Source organism: Camelus bactrianus, chromosome 1 (genome assembly GCF_048773025.1).
Source record: "Camelus bactrianus isolate YW-2024 breed Bactrian camel chromosome 1, ASM4877302v1, whole genome shotgun sequence".
NCBI classification, from domain to species: domain Eukaryota; kingdom Metazoa; phylum Chordata; class Mammalia; order Artiodactyla; family Camelidae; genus Camelus; species Camelus bactrianus.
Genome location: NC_133539.1, coordinates 104,534,656 through 104,551,405, shown reverse-complemented (window position 1 = coordinate 104,551,405; position 16,750 = coordinate 104,534,656). Strand labels below are relative to the sequence as shown.

The window sequence follows — 16,750 nt, the reverse complement described above, 5'->3', positions numbered from 1 at the left end:
GACACTCAACTCTTGGGCAGCATACTCCAATGCCCTAGCAATATCTCTAAAGACACAACTGCCTGGAAATTCCAGTGCCAGCCAATATGAATTAAGTCCACCCCAACCTTCTCTCCCACTGGTTACAACTAAAAATTCAGACAAAGTATAAAAGGAAACTACTCGCAGACCCTGAAAAGTTAACAAAGTAAGTAGATTAGGGAAGGGAATCAACACCTAAACAGTGATCCATATCAAGGGAAGAGTTCTCTAGTTTTTCCCTCTTTTATCTTCTGACTTTGACCAGAAGGCAGTGCCACTGCAGAGCTTTGCAGCAGACAGGGATCCTAAAACACATGAGAGAAAACCAGAGCAGAGAGCCTGGGAAAGGGGCTCCTGGGAGCTAAAAGAGTGTGGAGGAAATTTTAGAGAGGAGAGGGCTGGAGAGGGGATTCCTTTATTCCATCACAAGCCCCACGATCACCTCTAAGTTGCCCATGCACAAGATCAACCGAAGGCATCAGAGCCAAGACTGAAATCTGAACTACAATATCATAGACTGCCCATGCCCCATATCAGGACATGTGTGGAACAGATCCAAAGCAGCATAACAAAGACTTTGAAACTCAGATTAACACTGGAACCACTGCCACAGACAGAAGAAAAAACTTGAAGTGTGAACCCAATCAGATTGCCTGCTAAAACTATAAAATCAACATTCTGCAGAGAATTTAACAGGACCCAAAGATTTACAACATAATGTTTCAAAGTACGCAGCACACAAAAAATCAGGGCAATGTGACCAATTCTTAAGAGAAAATACAATCAACAGATGTCAATTCTGAGATGATCCAGATGTTGGAATCATCAGACAAATACTTCAAAAGAACTAAAATAAACATGCACCATGAGGTAAAGGTAAACACTCTAGAAATAAATGGAAAGGTAGACATCATCAGCAGAAAAATAAAAACTATTTTTATAATGAAAATTTGAGAACAAAAAAGGAGAATACGAATATGTGAAATTTAGAGGTCAATGAATGAGCTCAAAAGCCAAATAGAGATGACAGGGGAAAGAGTCAGCAAACTTAAACACAGATCAGGAGAAATTATCTGACCCAAACAACGAAGGAAATAAAAGATTTTTAAAATGAGTACAGCCTCAAGAACCCATGGAAAAACACCAGAAGGTCTAACATTTGTGACACTGGAGTGCCAGAATTAGAAGAGACTGGTGCAGAAAAAAAATATTTAAAGAAATAGTGACCTAAAATGTACTCAATTTTGTGAAAGACGTGGGAATGAATGGGCACAGAATGGAAAGATATTCTTGGTGAATGCTCACCCAAGGACATCTCCTACAGGGGAGATTCTTCATTCACAACATGGACAAGAAATGTTCCGTGCCTATCAGTCACCACAATGTTTGCTCTACAGATGATGTACGAAGTGGGTGTGTTGGCAGGGATGACAGCTATACACAGGCTCAACAACACGAACTTCCCCTCACTAAGGCTCACCAAGCTACGGCTACCACTGCAAGTCTAACTCACCAACAGCAGAGCCCAACCCCAAGCCCCTAGTGTGGCACAATTCCCTAAGGGGATTAGACAGCCACCTAGTGGCAAGTTCATTACATTGCACCCATTTCGTCATGGAGCAGGTAGCAACATGTTCTCGCTGGACTAGATATGTATTTTGGATATGAATTTGTCCCCTCTAACTGAAAGTTTAGCAGTTTCTTAAAAAACAAAACATGCTCTTACCATACAAAAGCCAATCCAGAATGGCTACATACTGTATGATTCCAACTATATGACATTCTGGAAAAGGCCAATCTATGGAGACAGTAAAAAGATCAGTGTTTGCCAGGGGTTAGAGGGGAGTGGCAGATGAATACGCAGAGTACAGAGGATTTAAGGAGAATGAAACTACCCTGTATGATACTATAATGGTGGAAAGATGTTATTATACATTTATCCAAACCCAGAGAATATACAACACCAAGAGTGAACCCCCACGTAAACTATGGACCATGGGTGATTAAGATGTGTCAACACAAGTTCATCAGTTGTAACAAAGTACCACTCTGTGGGGGATGTTGTGGGAGAATATCCTTGTGTGAGGTCAGGGAGTATATGAGAAATCTCTTACCTTCCACTCAATTTTGCTGTGAACCTACAATTGCTTTAAAAAATAAAGTCCTTTTTTTTTAAGCACCCCCAAAAGGTTACATACTATTGTATAAATAATTCCATTAATACAACATTCTGAAAACAACAATATTATACATATGGAAAACAGATTAGTGGTTGCTAGGGGTTAAAATGGGGGTGGCGGTGAGAGGGAAGGGGGTGTGGCTAGCAAAGGCAACAGGAGAGACTGCCATCCTGTGATGACTATTAATGTCACTATCCTGTTGGTGATGGTGTACTATATTTTTGTAAGATGTGACCACTGGGGGAAACTGGGTAAAAGGCACACAGGCTCTCTCTGTACTATTTCTTACAACTGCATGTGGCTCTACAATTATCTCAAAAGTAAAAGTGTAATTTTTTTTAAAAAGGAATGGACTGCTAATACACTCAACAACATGAATGATTCTCAAAACACTATGCTGAGTGAAAGAAGCCAAACACAAAAGAACACATACTACCTGATTCCATTTTTGTAAAATACAAACTATTCTCTAAGTGACCAAAAAAAAAAAAAAAAAAAAGATCAGTGATTGCATGAGGCCAGGGATAAAGGGGGATGGATGCAAAGAGGCAGGAATATGATGAAAATGCTTTTTGTCTTGATTACGATAGTGGTTTTATGAATGTAAATAACGAATAAAACTCACTGAATCATACACTTTCAATGAATGTGGTTTATCTTAAATAAATTATTTCACAATAAAGTTGAGAAGAAATAGAACTAAATCGATGGTCCAGAAACCAGGGTCTACAGGTCCTGACATTATAGCTGTGAAAACCTCAGCCAGGCCAGGGAGGACTCACCAAGGTTCTGAGGAAATTTAAGAGCTAATCTAGCAATTAATCAACAAACATCTCCTTATTCCCTTTATATATGAAAAGCATACATGGAGTTCTGCACAGAAAAGCACAGTCCTTGAACCCGCAGAGATGACCATCTGGTTGGAGAGACGTGGCGCACGTGAGGAATGGAGACAGCCGTGCAGGGTACAACTGTGCATCCAAAGCAAGTCCAGGAGGAGGACCAGCAGGAGCAGCCACTGCAGACACAGGCCCAGGGAGGATGGGAGATGTGAGCCAGAGATAGGAAAGGACAAAGTGAACATTCTTCCTTCCATTAACCAGTGGCATCACCACATGTGCCCTCACTCACCTCCACTTGAAATATCAGTCACGTGTGCCCCCTCCTTCCCCTCCTTACCCAGGCAGACATGGGATCCTGGTAGACCTTCCACCCTGACGTCTCTGGCATCCCTCTCTTCCTCTCTCATTTCATTGCACTTTACCTTGTCAGGATCTTATCAACTTATGCCTGAACCATTGCAGAGCCTCCTGCCCCATGTCCCAGCACTAGGTTTTCACAGCCCTGTGCACAATGACTGCATAGGTCGGGTTCCCCAGCAAAGCCTAAGATGGAGATTCTTGTTCTAGTGATATATTGGGGGAATGCTCTCAAAGAACAGAGCTGGGGAAAGCAGGATGAGGCAGAGGGAGGAACTGAGTAGGGATGTGGTCTAAGCTTGAGACTTCAGATAAGTTCAGGGCCACTAGTTGTACCACAGCTGGTCCCACCCTGGGGCAAAGTGGACTGCCTCCTGTGACTGTCAGCCATTGACTTGGGGGGTTGGGGAGGGCATGTGGTTTTTCAGGCACAGTGGCTTAATTTGGACAAGGACAGCTCTTTAGAAAAAGGGGACAGCCGTGAGCTATTAGTAGCAAACACTCAGAAACTGGGAGATGGCACCAACATGAAAAAGATTTGGGCTAGGCAGCAACAGCGTCCACAACCATGACCTTCAATGACTTTCCCAACAAACTCATCTGCTTTCAATCATTTTGCATGATTCCACCTGTGCTAGGCTGGGGTAGGGGCACAGAGCTCAAACTCTCCATCTTCTTGTGAGACCACCACAGCCTAGTCTAAATCAAATCAACCTTCCTGATTCCCCCCTCTCTCTCCCCTCCCCCTCCCTCTTCGCCCTGCTCTCCCTCTCCCCCTCCTTCTCTCTCTCATCCACAGAGGTGAAGGAGGCTAGTGAACAGAAGCAATCATCCAGATAATTGCATTTCCTAATCTGTTCATTTTACAGCGATCCAAACTGCCTGTAAGTGTTGATCAAACCAAGCTATGAGTGCATCCCCTTCTCTGTCACTTGGCTCTGAAGATGCTGTCACTGAAGCCCTGTTTTCTTGCCTCCAGCCTACAGGGCTCAGAGAAGGTGGCCTGACACGTGGATGGACCATGAGGCTGCCAGGCGTGACACTGCAGCCCGATGCTCTTGATTCCACATGTCTAATTGGGCTTCATCGCCACCACAGCCTTCTCGGGAGGAGCTGATGCAGTCAGATGGAGTCAGAAGGTGCTGTCTGCTCCTGTCCCTGGGGCTCGGGACCATATCAACATGCTGAACCCAGACCAAGGCCACAGCCTAACACAGGGATATCAGGCTGGAAGCAGAGACAGTGTCACCATTTAAAGATGGCAACAAGATGCAGAAAAATGCCAGTGCCCTGCATCAGGGGATAGACCTGTCCCCTAGGGGCTGAGCGCTGACCACTCAGCCAAGCACCTTTGGATGGGGCCTACCCAGCACTACCCAGACTGTAACCATCGCGGCTCCCCTTCCACAAAGTGTAGATCGTGCATCCTTCCGCCACACCGTGCGGTCGGTACCGTCCTCTCCTTCCCACAGCGTGGGCACCTGCCCGAGGCTACCTGCTACCCTCGTAGGACCCGAGATTCACGTTCAAACATATTTTCCTCTCCTAACCATTCTACTCCAGAGAAAAGAAAATATGACTGAAGAGGAAACAAAGACTCAGGCAAGAAAGGACAGGTTCAGGTGATTTTTCTTAGCCCGGGTAAGAAGGAGACGTTAAAACCGGGTTCTAATGGTCCCCATCAGTGCCTTTTCCAAGTTGTTCTCCATGAAGTTGGGGGGCGGGGGTGGTTCTCTTTGTACAGCTTTGGGGTCCAAGGAAGGAAGCCTCGGATGGGGCTCCCGACAGGACGAGAGAAAAGGCGCAAAGTGTGGAATGAACCTGTCGGGGTTGTCACGGGATGGAAGATGAGAGCCAAGCGGGGGGAGCAGCAGGGCAGGAGGAATGTGGGGCGCGCCAGACAGGAAGGGGTGTGGAGGGAAGAGCAGAGTCTTTGATGGGATTGGGCAGGGGCTTTGTAAGTGGAGATAACTGACCGCTGCTCCTTTCCCAGCACCGAGCCCAGCACCTAGCATACAGAAGACAGTACATGAATAAATGAGTAAACAAAGGGAAGATTTTGAGATACAGATAAAGGTTTGGCTGCCGAAAGCTGTCCTGCTGAGGGCCAAGCCCATTTACCACATCACTTACCGGAGAAAATGCTTCTCCAGACAAGGCAGAAGCAGGGCTGTCGCTCCCCTGAACCAGCAGGCCTGCCCTGCAAGCCAGGGCTGGAGCCAGCTGCTTGCTCAGGAGTCCTGTGGGCTGCCTTGTGCCGCCCTTAATGAGATGTGACTGCTGAAGGGAAGCAGCTAATTGCATGATGTTTTATTAATCCTTTCTCCATGAAATAGTAATTAGGAGCTTTCACAAATACAAAGACCTGTCTGCTTTTTAATGGCTCAGGTTTGCGGTCTCTCTGGATGAATGTGTGAGAGTTTCCTGTTGAGGGACGATGGTGACAAGCAGGAGGCCAGATCCTGTGGCATGAGCACAGCTGACAGCCCCAAACACCTGGGGGTGTCAAAAATGCCTTCCTCGGTGAGCTGCTCTGCCCAGCAGCCAGGACTCTGCCCACGGGGAACCAGGAGGCAGGGAGCATCACTACTCGGTACAACGCAGTGACTTAGGCTATGGAGAGACTTACGTCCAAATATCCAGCCCACTGTGGGCCACCTGCAAGAGAAAGCCATCAGCGCGGACATGGTGAGGACTGTATTGTGAGACTCACCTCTTCCTTCCCCTCTTTTCCCTGCGAGGGGCTCATCTGGGACAAAAAGCTTCCAAAGAGAAGCACAAGCCTTAAGTCAGAAGGGTTGATCGAATTTCAAGAGTGGTGGTTCCCGGAAGCAGAGGGGAGAGACTGGCTTCCAGGCATGGAGGGGGACAGGTGGAGTTTTATGAGGAGCCTCAGCCCACTTCCCACCTAGTCCTGGGCCGCTGCTGTGGGATGCCCAATGGCCTGACATCAGACCCAAGTACCATATCCCCTCGAAGGGTTTCTGCATGAGTGGGAGAAGCGAGAATGGCCACTCCCCTAAAGCACCCCCACAGCCAGGACCCAGCACCAGACACAGATGATCCACAGGAATAGGTGGTTTCAGGGCCACGTGAGAGGATGCCCAGCCTGGAGAAAGGCTGTCTGTCGAACGAGGAGGAGCAGAGATCCCCAGCCCGGAGAAAGGGTCGCTGGGATATACCTCCAGGAGCCAAAGGGAGGTGAGCCTGCCCCTCTGTCATGTTCCCAAGAGATGGAGGGGCCACGGTGAACACTGCCCCAAAACCCCACACAGCATCATCATGGAGAAACCAGCAAAGGCCCCCAGTGATGGCTGGAGCCCACCTGAAGCGGAGTACGTCTGTGACCCTGCGCCTCCTCTGGAGGAAGCGAAGGAGAGAGCCTTCACTTCACCTCGACTCCCTGTCTCCAGACTCCTGATGAGATGCACTTGCAGGAAAAGGGGGTAACCTCAGGACCAGACCTCACACCTTCTCCCCAATCTAAGAAGGCAGGGCCACAGCTCTAGCCTACATTGGAGAGAGAGAAGAATTTGTCCTGAAAGTTTGAGTCCAACAAATTCTTAAGTTTTTTAAATAATGAATAGGAGGAAAAGCTTTGACTTTCAGAATGAGTAGAACCTGCAAGTGTTGCAGAGTGTTAGAATAAGACAAAGACCATGTTTCCAGAACCACAAAGGGGCAAGGGGCATTCCATAAAGTAGATTTCTTTGACACTCCAAGTGTGGTCCACAGACTGGCAGCATTGGCTTGTCAGGAAAGCAGAATTTCTGCTCTTAGCCCAAACCTGCTAAACCAGAGTCTGCATTTTACATGAGCCTCAGGTGATTCATATGCATGTTAAACTTTGAGAATCACAGGTATAGTTGGATGAAATAAAACACTTAATGTTTATATCTCAGTGAATCGAGATTTCTCAATCAATTAGTTACATTAGACAGGCTCTGTTTCTGTTGTTTGCATCAAAACCTAAAACTGATGATGAAATCATCACTCTGAATAACACGCCTCTCGGCATCAGCCCTTCTCAAAGTGGTAAGGGGAAAAAGTTGGTCTTAGGGAATACTGAGTCTGTCCTTGAGCCTTCCTGATGCCCAGTGCTTTCCCCAGTCGCTCCCCACCATGTTGCACGTCCTGCACCACACCCACCCAGAACCAGCACGTGGCCACAAGGACATACTCTGCACACTTGGGGTACCATGGTATGAATCAACATGGCGGCCCAGCTCGCCCTAACGCTGACCTTTGTAAAAAACAAAAGTAAAATTATTATCAGAATTAGAGCACAAAACTGCATTTCTCAGGGCAGATTTTTCTCCCCTTCACAACTGTAGCCATCCAACCTCCCTTCCCAGCACCCCCAAGGGTGTCTCACACGGGCACGTGAATGTCTCCTCAGTCACCCTTCAGAGCCCACCATGTGCTCCTGTCTCCTCAGGTTCCCTGTGATGCTCCCTGCAGACACAGGGCACAGCAGTCCTGTGTGCTCAGTGGAGCTGCACTGGGGGTTTTGACTGAGGGTACCTTCCCCCTGAAACCTGGGCACAAGCATGCATGTGGAGAGGTGGAGGACAAGCTAAATTGTCCTAGGGGTTCTCCAATCACTCTCTCCAAACTTCTTCTCAAAGGATGTGTTGTTTTCCATACAAATGGAAAACATGTATAGAGAGTTAGTTCATGTCTGTCTCCCCCACAGGACAGTATCTCCATGGGGGCGTCTGGCCCTCCTTGGTTCACCATTGTTATTCAGCACCAACCACATCACCTGATGCAGGTGTTCAACTAATGCTTGGTAAATGAATAAACAGATAACTGAATTTGTTGAATAAGTAATAAATTCCCACTTTGGGCAAATCTCAACCACTCTGAGCCTCAGTTTCTTTACCTGTATAACAGAGATTAGGGTACCTACCTGAGATGGCTGTCCAGAAGCTAACTTCTATCCATAAAAATGCCTAGCACAGGACTTTGTACCAAGCAGACTTTCAAAAATACTTGTTTCCTTATGATGTGGCATTAATTGCAAATCTTAAATCCCGAGTGAGACCTAAATAAGCACTCTCCTCGGACTCAGTCTGCACAGTCCAGCAAAATGGCGCCTCCTCCCCCATGCCTTCCCCAGCCACCGCCCATTCTTAGGCACCATTAGCTCTGCCTCTTTTGTGTGACCCTGGCACTTCACACTGCCCTGCCTCTGCTAGAGCACTTACCATAGTCTCTGTACCCAGCTCTGTGTGACTGTGACCTTCTCGAGGGCAGGGCCTTGTCCTTCACCCCTCTGCAAGCTCCACACTGGAATGAACATACAAATGAATGAATGAATGAGTGAATGAATGGTCTCAGGCCTCTTCTCTGCTCTCCACGAGCTTTTTAGGTTGAAAAATATGCTTATTCATTTTGAACACGGGCTTTGAAATTTGACAATCCTGAACTTGAATTCAGTGTCAACTAATTATTATTTAGGTGACTTTAGGCAATTTCTTATCTGCTCCATACCTCCACTTCCTTGTGTGTAACGTGGGGTTAATAATACCTAACTCTCGGAGAGGTTTGGGGAATTCAGTTAGATAATGGGTGATAAATGGTTAAAACAATGTTGGCCATTTATTAAATACTTCATCAACTGAAACTTATTCTTGTAAACTAGCGTATACTTGGATGTGAATGGTAAATGAGTTTCCAACTTGCTGTCATTCCTAGGGTACCTATAAAGTTCACCTGGGATACCCTAAATTAAATACGTTTGCCTTGGTTTTCACAAATAAATCAGGAATGGCGAAATTATAGGGACTTAGAGTATCTTGGAACTCAGTGACCTTGGAGAAACATCACCCATGAATGTCATTACCATTTCTTTAGGCTTCCAATAGCGTTAATAGACCCACCCACAAATATTTTCAGAGCCTCTACCAAACCAGTGTAGGGGCAGGTGAGAGGAGGGGAGGGTTGGATACAACATAGCAGGGTGGGGCAAGAGTGATTCTCACCTTCAAGGAGGTTTAAAGGAAAATAAAGACCAATGCCAAGAGAGTCACTTCACAATTCAGGAGTACTCTGCCCCTCCCCGCTTATGTGTTTCAATAATTTTTAAGTTATATTAATCCACATTTATCTAGGATATATGCCCTAAGCACTGTTCCAAGCATTTCACAGGTTTTTAACTCTTCAATCTTCTCACCAATCCTCTGAGGTCCATATTAGTATTGTATCTCATCGTACAGATGGGCAAACTGGCACAGAGATCACGTGTCTTCCCGAGATCTCACAGGTAGTAAAAGGCACAGCAGGGGTACACGTTCCCAGCCCGGGTCACCCTGCCTCTGCACAGCAACTGCCACTTCTGATCAATGCTAAAGGCAATGATGGTGAAGATGATAATAGCAAATGACAAACTGCTCGCAGGCAGACAAGTCTTAATGGACACTTTGTGATGTCCAAAGCATTGAACAGATACAGATGCCTCCATACCTATATGTCATTAAAATTAAAAATTATAGTACTAAGTGAAAATAAGTCACAACATTTTCATATATACTGAAATTAAAATAGCTTTTCTTTAGATATTATGATTGCAAAATTCTGGAGCAGTTATTCAACCTGAACCTTTTGCAATGTGTTTTCTGAGACCCTACTTGGCTGGTGACCTAATACATGTTTGGTGCCTCCTAGCCCAGAGGGCAGGGTCCAGGCTGGATGCTTTACTCTCTCCAGTCCCAGTAGAGGGCAAGTTCCATCTCTACAAAGGTTGGTTGAATGAATGCTTAACCATGTGTTTTCCAGTCTGGTTGGGTTGCCAGATAAAATGCAGGATGCCTAGTTATACTTGAATTTCAGATAAACAATTAATAACTTTTTAGTATAAGTATGTCCCGTGTCATATTTAACTGACATTCTGTGTTTTTGTTAGCTAAATCTGGCAACCCTACCCTCTAGATATAGGAATTCACAGAAAGGAGAGTGAGTGTGGCTTGGAGCCAAAGGGACTGTCCTAGAAGAGACAGAGGTTGAGCTGACTCAGTAAGGAAACATAAAGGACAATGTTAATGGCACCCCCTGGAGTTGTACAACCCAACGACCCCGAGAGATGAAAGGCATTCCTGGCAGGGAAGCCAGCACGGACTAAAGGTTGAAATAAGCATGGCAGGATGGAAGACAGTGAGGAGGACAGCTGTCTGGGGCACCTACAATCCAGCATTTTCAAACAACTTCCAGGTCCTCAGTGCCCATTTCCCTCCATGCTTCCCCACGAAGCTTTTGACCATGCAGTCTCTCTGCCTGGCTCCCTCCTTGTGCACTGAAGACCTCCCATGTGTCAGCTGGTATATCTCTGCCCCAAATCCCTATGTGTCAATCTTAACAAACTTCACAAGGCTTGTGTGACTTTCCCATAATCTTCCAGCATGCATCCACCAATAGTAAAAGGAAGTAGAGAGGAATCATGTGATCATCCTGCATGGCCATCATTTGGGGTCCTGCCTGCCCATGTGAAGTCCCCTTAACCTGTGCCTGGCTTGCAGGGCTGTGGCCAGGGGTCGGTCACCTGCTGAGTATATACCACCTTGAGAAACTTTCTTCAAAAATGTCCACTGCAAAGGTTTAATAAGCCCAAGATCTGATTCACCCAGTTAAATGCTGTCCTGACCCATTCTGCCTGGGCCATTTTTTTATTTCATAACTATCTCCCTCAAGGGGGCCCTCAGTGCTGCCACACAGTCACGTATCCTGCCCCAGTCCATGCTCTCCCAGTCTCCTAGACAGCCACCTCCTCTTCTCCTCTCTCCCCACACCTCTGACATCTCTTCCCCATCCTCACTCTCAGCAGAGAATTCAGCTTCTCATTTCACTGAGAAAACAAAGGCTATCAGAAGAGAATTCGCCCCCCCCCGCCCTGCCCCCAACCGACCTGCCCCCCTGCTACAGGAACGAGCTGCCCCTGCTCCTGTCCATTGGTTGCTGGATTCCACACCCTCCCACCTGCTCAACATTGCTCCTGAGGTCGACACTCTCCTGAATCATCATTTTTCCTCTCTACTGGATCATTTCCACAAGCACACAAACTTGATGCTTTTCTCCCACTTGGAAATATCCTCTCTTGACCCCACGTCCCCCCAGCCTCATTTCTCTGCCCCCACACCTTTGCAGCAAAATTCCATGAAAGAGCTGACTCTAGTCACTGTTTCCACTTTCCTCCTCTCATCCTCTCTTGAGCCCACTCCATCAGGCCTTTGCCCCCACCACTCCATCACACCCGCTGCCCTCCCCAGTGACCTCTGGACCCCATCTCCACGGACTTCTCTGCAGCGTCTGACAGAGGTGGTCACTCCATCCTGTTTGAAACTCTTTCTTTACTTGGGCAGCACAGGCTCCTTGGCTATTCTGCCTGGTCGGCTGCTCCCTCTTCATCTCTTGCTGTATCTTTCCTATCTCTTCAGCCTCTAAACAATCGAGTCCCCGCTAAGGCTCAGCTCTCAGACCTCATTTTCTTCTCTTTCTAGGATCACCCACTTGGTGATCCCAACCTGTCTCATGGCTTTAAATGACAACTTCCCAAACTCTCCCTTGATATTGTAGAACAATCTGCCTACATAAAATCTCCACTTGGATGGTGGCCAGGCATAACAAACTTAACATATCTTTGCTCCCCTAAACCTGTTCTTCTGTGGTCTTACCCGTCCCAGTTAATGGCAAATCCAGTTTACCAAAATCCGAGGAGTCATCATTGATCCCTTTCTTCTCTCACACGCCCATCCAAATCAGCAGCAAAGCTGTCAGGTCTACCTTTTAGGAGTACTCGGAATCCCACCACTCTCCCTCTTCCACCGTGGCCAGCTGCTGTCATCTCCTGCCTGGACCATTGCAGCAGGCTCCCACCTGATCTCCCATTTCCACTCTTGCTCCTCTACTGTCGGATCTCCACACCGCAGCCAAAGGGATCCTCTTAAATGTAAATCTTACATGGGACAAGACCCTACCTTATCAGGCCCATAGATACCTTCACAACCTCATCCACCTCCACTCTCTTCCTAGAGCTCTCGTCACCTGGTTTTTCTTTTCTTTTCTTTTCTTTTCTTTTCTTTTCTTTTTTTTCATCTGGTCTTTCTATAGTTTCCCCAACACAACACACCTAGCACACATCCTCCAGGAAGACTCTGTGCTAGTTATTGCTCCCTCTGCGCAGAATGCTATCCCCCCCTCACTCCGCATCCCACCACCCCAACAGACTCTCTCCTTCAATTCATCAGTTCTGGCTTAAATATCACCTTAACAGAAAGCCCCAACTAACCTATTTAAAATAGTACATACTCACACACATACACAAGTACCTACACTGTATCATCTGACTCTGTTTCTTCTTTTTCCATAACACCCAAAATATCATGTTATTTTTATTTCTTTTTTCATTGTCTGCTCATCCTTGCTGGAATGTAAGCTCTAAGAGATCAGGTCCTTTGCTCGTTTTGTTTACAGCTGTTTGGTTTACAGAGTCTAGGACACTGTTTAGACCATAGAATTGTTCAAGAAATATTTATTAATAAAATAAACAATTCATTTCCTGTGTGTGATGGTGGTGGCCACCAAAGGCAACTAAGAACTTAAGTGCCTGGCAGCTCCCCAGATCAGACAGGGTACCCAACAGCTCTAGGGAGAGTTTAGAATATCACCACTCATACTTTTAGTTCTCAGTTTTTATGTCACTTCTTTTCTGACACCTTCCTCCCCTTAATAAAATTAAGTACTCTTGCCATCTGCTCCCATAGCATCCTATGTTTCTCATGTCAAGGTAGTTGTCACATATTATAATTGTGTCTTAATTGTCTTCTTTGTAAGAATGAATATTTTCTGAAGATGCATATGGAACTCTCAGTAAGCACTTGTTGAATGAGTAGATGAATCAAGTAGAATGAGCAGAGTGTGGCCATGGCCTTGAAGCTGAGGGACTGAGCTTGACATCAAGGAAGAGGGTGCATTAAAAGGGCAGGGACAGAGTGATAAGCCTGAAATATTCATAATAAGAAAGGAGGATGGGAAGGAGGGAGAGAAGAGGGAAGAAGTGGGGAAGGCTTGTTTAATGTCCCTGCCAAGTGCCAGCAAACTAACTTCGGCCTTAGCAGCATCTACACACACAACCAAGCTGGCATAGTCTGGTCCAAAGACCTTCGAATGTAGCCCACAGCAGCTGCCTGTCTAGCTGTAGTGCAGTCACTTTTCCATCTGCCATGCTGATGAGACGTTCCCCTGGGAATTCTCTTCCTCTAGGCCGGGTGCTCCAAATAGGATGGAGTTGACTCTGATAATGGAGGGAATGTGGAAGGGCAAAGAGACGCAGAGCAAGAGACTCTTGCATGTGCTGTGGTTCTGCTGGCCACCTGCAAGCCTCTTCTTGGGCTCATCACCGCCTATTTAACCTTACTCTCTCTTGCAGTCCGTACCCTCACACTGGGACATGCAGCCTGTCTTATCCCACTAATGCCTTCCCACGGACAAGACCCAGCACAGGCCTACCTTCTCTAAGGACCTTGACTAGTCCAGCCAATACGTATCTCTCCTTTCTCTGATCTTGTCAGCATTTATTCTGAAATATGTTCTATGAATAATTTCTGAGTATATTCCACTGGTATGCTAGTAAGTACTAGATTAGCAATTAGCATTAACATCCCATAGTCAGAATTAATATGGTTTTTCTCCATAACTAAACAGTGGCTCATCAAAGGTAGGGATCATATTATTTTTTCTCTTTTGAACCTCTCAGAGAACTTACCCAAGGGCTGAACAAAACTAAGCCAGAAAATACTTCTTTAAAACTGTCTCCTATAAAGTTATGGTAGAATAAAACCAAGGAGCCATAGAAATGGTTTCCCTGTTGTAAAAGAAGGGAAGTATCTCAAAGATGTCTTTAAAATGCTGTCTGTTGCCCTGGCCCTATCTTAGGCGCGCACGGTTCATTCCAGGAGAGAAGCTGTAATGGATGGAAGGTATGTTTCTGCTGAGTTAGGGGTTATCATGTTCCCTGCATCCAGACACCAGATTGATGGGATATGCCTCTATGATTTATAATACACCAATCTCACTGGAGAGTGAAGCACAATTAATCTTAGAATCTTGCAGCTTGTACTTAACAACTTTAGAACCTTCCCTGCGCACTTGGCCTGCATAGCAAACATCGCCCCTCCCCCAGCGCTGGGACAACAGGGCACTGAGAACACAAAAACACCCTTCTCTGCAAGGTAACAGAATGCTACGGCAAATGTTTTCTTTAGCTTTTCCGTGGCATTTCCAGAGAAAAGAGACTATATGGCAGTGGTGTTCTGAATTACAATGTTCAATGACAACAGAATCACTAAGCCTATACGAAATCAAAGCCACAGAAAGACCTGATGTGCCAGAAATGTAACTATTCAGCTTCCTTTCCCTTTTGTTTTATGTCCCTGCCAAATGTCAGCAAACAAACTTTGGTCCCAGCAGTAGCTACACACACAAACTACCTGGCATAATCTGGTCAAATGACCTTCCCACGTAGCCTAAGCATCTGCCTATTTAGCTGCAGTGCGTTCTTCACTGTTACACCTGCCATTTTGATGAGCTGTTGCCATGGGGATTCTCTTCGTCTAGGCAGGGTGCCCGCAAGCAACTAAAGCAGATGTTACCAGGTCTGTGCACTGAGTGTCACTTCACTCATGGGAATCCCTCATGTCACACCCAAAGTGAATTTACTTTTACTTTACATGTAATTCCAGCAATCTTTGTTGTCTGAAGGCTGAGCCTTCATCAAATTCAAAGAAGAAGGATTATAACAGGCAAACACAGTAACAGCTACAAGAAAGGGCATCTATAGAAAATTGACTCACCAGAAATAAAGGGGGAGGGGGTACTATGTATGACAAAAACTCCAAACATACATTATGGAGCCTCTTCTTACAGAAGCCAACCCCATACACTCCTTCAATGGAATAACCATGTTTCACTACAATATAGTCATAGGAACCCCTAGTATCCAATCATCTACATAAAGTAGGTTCTTTAAGTTCTAAGAAGTATGTCAGTATTTAGAAAGATTTCCTTCTAAAATGGCTCAAGTGGAAAATTCTAGTGCTTGAAGTGTTAACTCAGATTTAGCTAAAAGGATGTGTTCCTTAACTTACTGGATAGCCAAGGTCATGAGATTTTTTTAAAAATCTGTAATCACCTCTCCTGCTTAAGTCGGGAACAGAGGAGGGGACTCTTCCAAAGGCTCACAGACCTCAGTTCTCCAGTGTTTCACAACCAGAAAAACCCGTGATGGGAGACAACCTTAAAGTTATTGTAAGGGCTTCTAGTATGAACACGGCTGCCTAGTTCAGCTTATTTGTCCACCCTCTCCATAAAATCATGTGAAAGGAGCAAGGAGTTTTTTTTTAATCCACAAATTCCATTTTCAGTGAAACTAGAAGCCAAATATAATCTGCCCACTCCAAAAAAATGCTTAAGGGTTGACAAAAGTGACTGAAATCAGACAGAAACCACATGGGAAGAAAGGAGGGGAAAAGAAAATTCAAGTTGTAAGAGAACTTAATGATGGCAGATCTTAAAAGTGTCAGTGGAAATAAAACTCCTCAAGGCAGGCAACTGACCACAAAGTGTGTGAGTCACCACCTTATTTGCAGCCAGATGCAGGCACTGAGGGAAGCAGAGAGCACAGGAGGGTTCCCCTGGGGGTTCAGAGAGGAAGGGAGGACACACAAAGGATGGCACAGTCAAACTGTATTAACATCAGTCAGTCTTTTTTCAGGAAGAACAAAGAAAGAGAAAGCTTTGATTTGCGAAGCACTGTATCAGACACTATATGTAAATAGCTGGAACTAAAAAACAACACATTTAATGATAAGCAATTTTTTAAGATGAACTGGCATCACATTTGTATAAAGTTAACATAAGGTAAAAACTTAAAGAGCAGTAAAATTTACCAACATATAAACAATATTCATCAAAAAAATGTTGCTGTAAAGCAAAAAAAAAAGTACATAAATATTTCACCATGGTATTTTAAAAATTAATAAAGCAACCATCCCTCTAAAAGAATACCACAAAATGGAAATGCCAGAATTCAGGGAAGTCATGGCAAGAAAACAGGAGGAAATGAACTGCAAGCTAGCAGAACTCTGTAAAGTGATTGACAAAAAGTTTAAAAAGCAGTCAGAAAAATGAAAATGAAATTGGAAAGTTTATAAGAGAGACTATACACTGTAGAAAAGCCATGAAAGGATATAAAGGACAGATGCAAGAAACACAACCGAGATTCAGTGAAATAAAGATAGACTCAAAGGGGATGATAGCTGTGGCAGACAAAGGAGATCCATCATACACAAAATCAGA

At 45.3% G+C, this 16,750-nt stretch overlaps 1 long non-coding RNA gene across 1 annotated transcript in view; it reads right to left on the bottom strand.

The window, feature by feature from the left end:
• LOC141578666 (uncharacterized) overlaps window positions 1-16,750 on the bottom strand; it is a 164,116-nt gene that overhangs the window by 69,469 nt on the left and 77,897 nt on the right. Inside the window, exon 2 of the long non-coding RNA XR_012509256.1 lies at window positions 8,611-8,692. This is a non-coding gene — a long non-coding RNA (uncharacterized LOC141578666). The remainder of the gene's footprint in view (window positions 1-8,610; window positions 8,693-16,750) is intronic.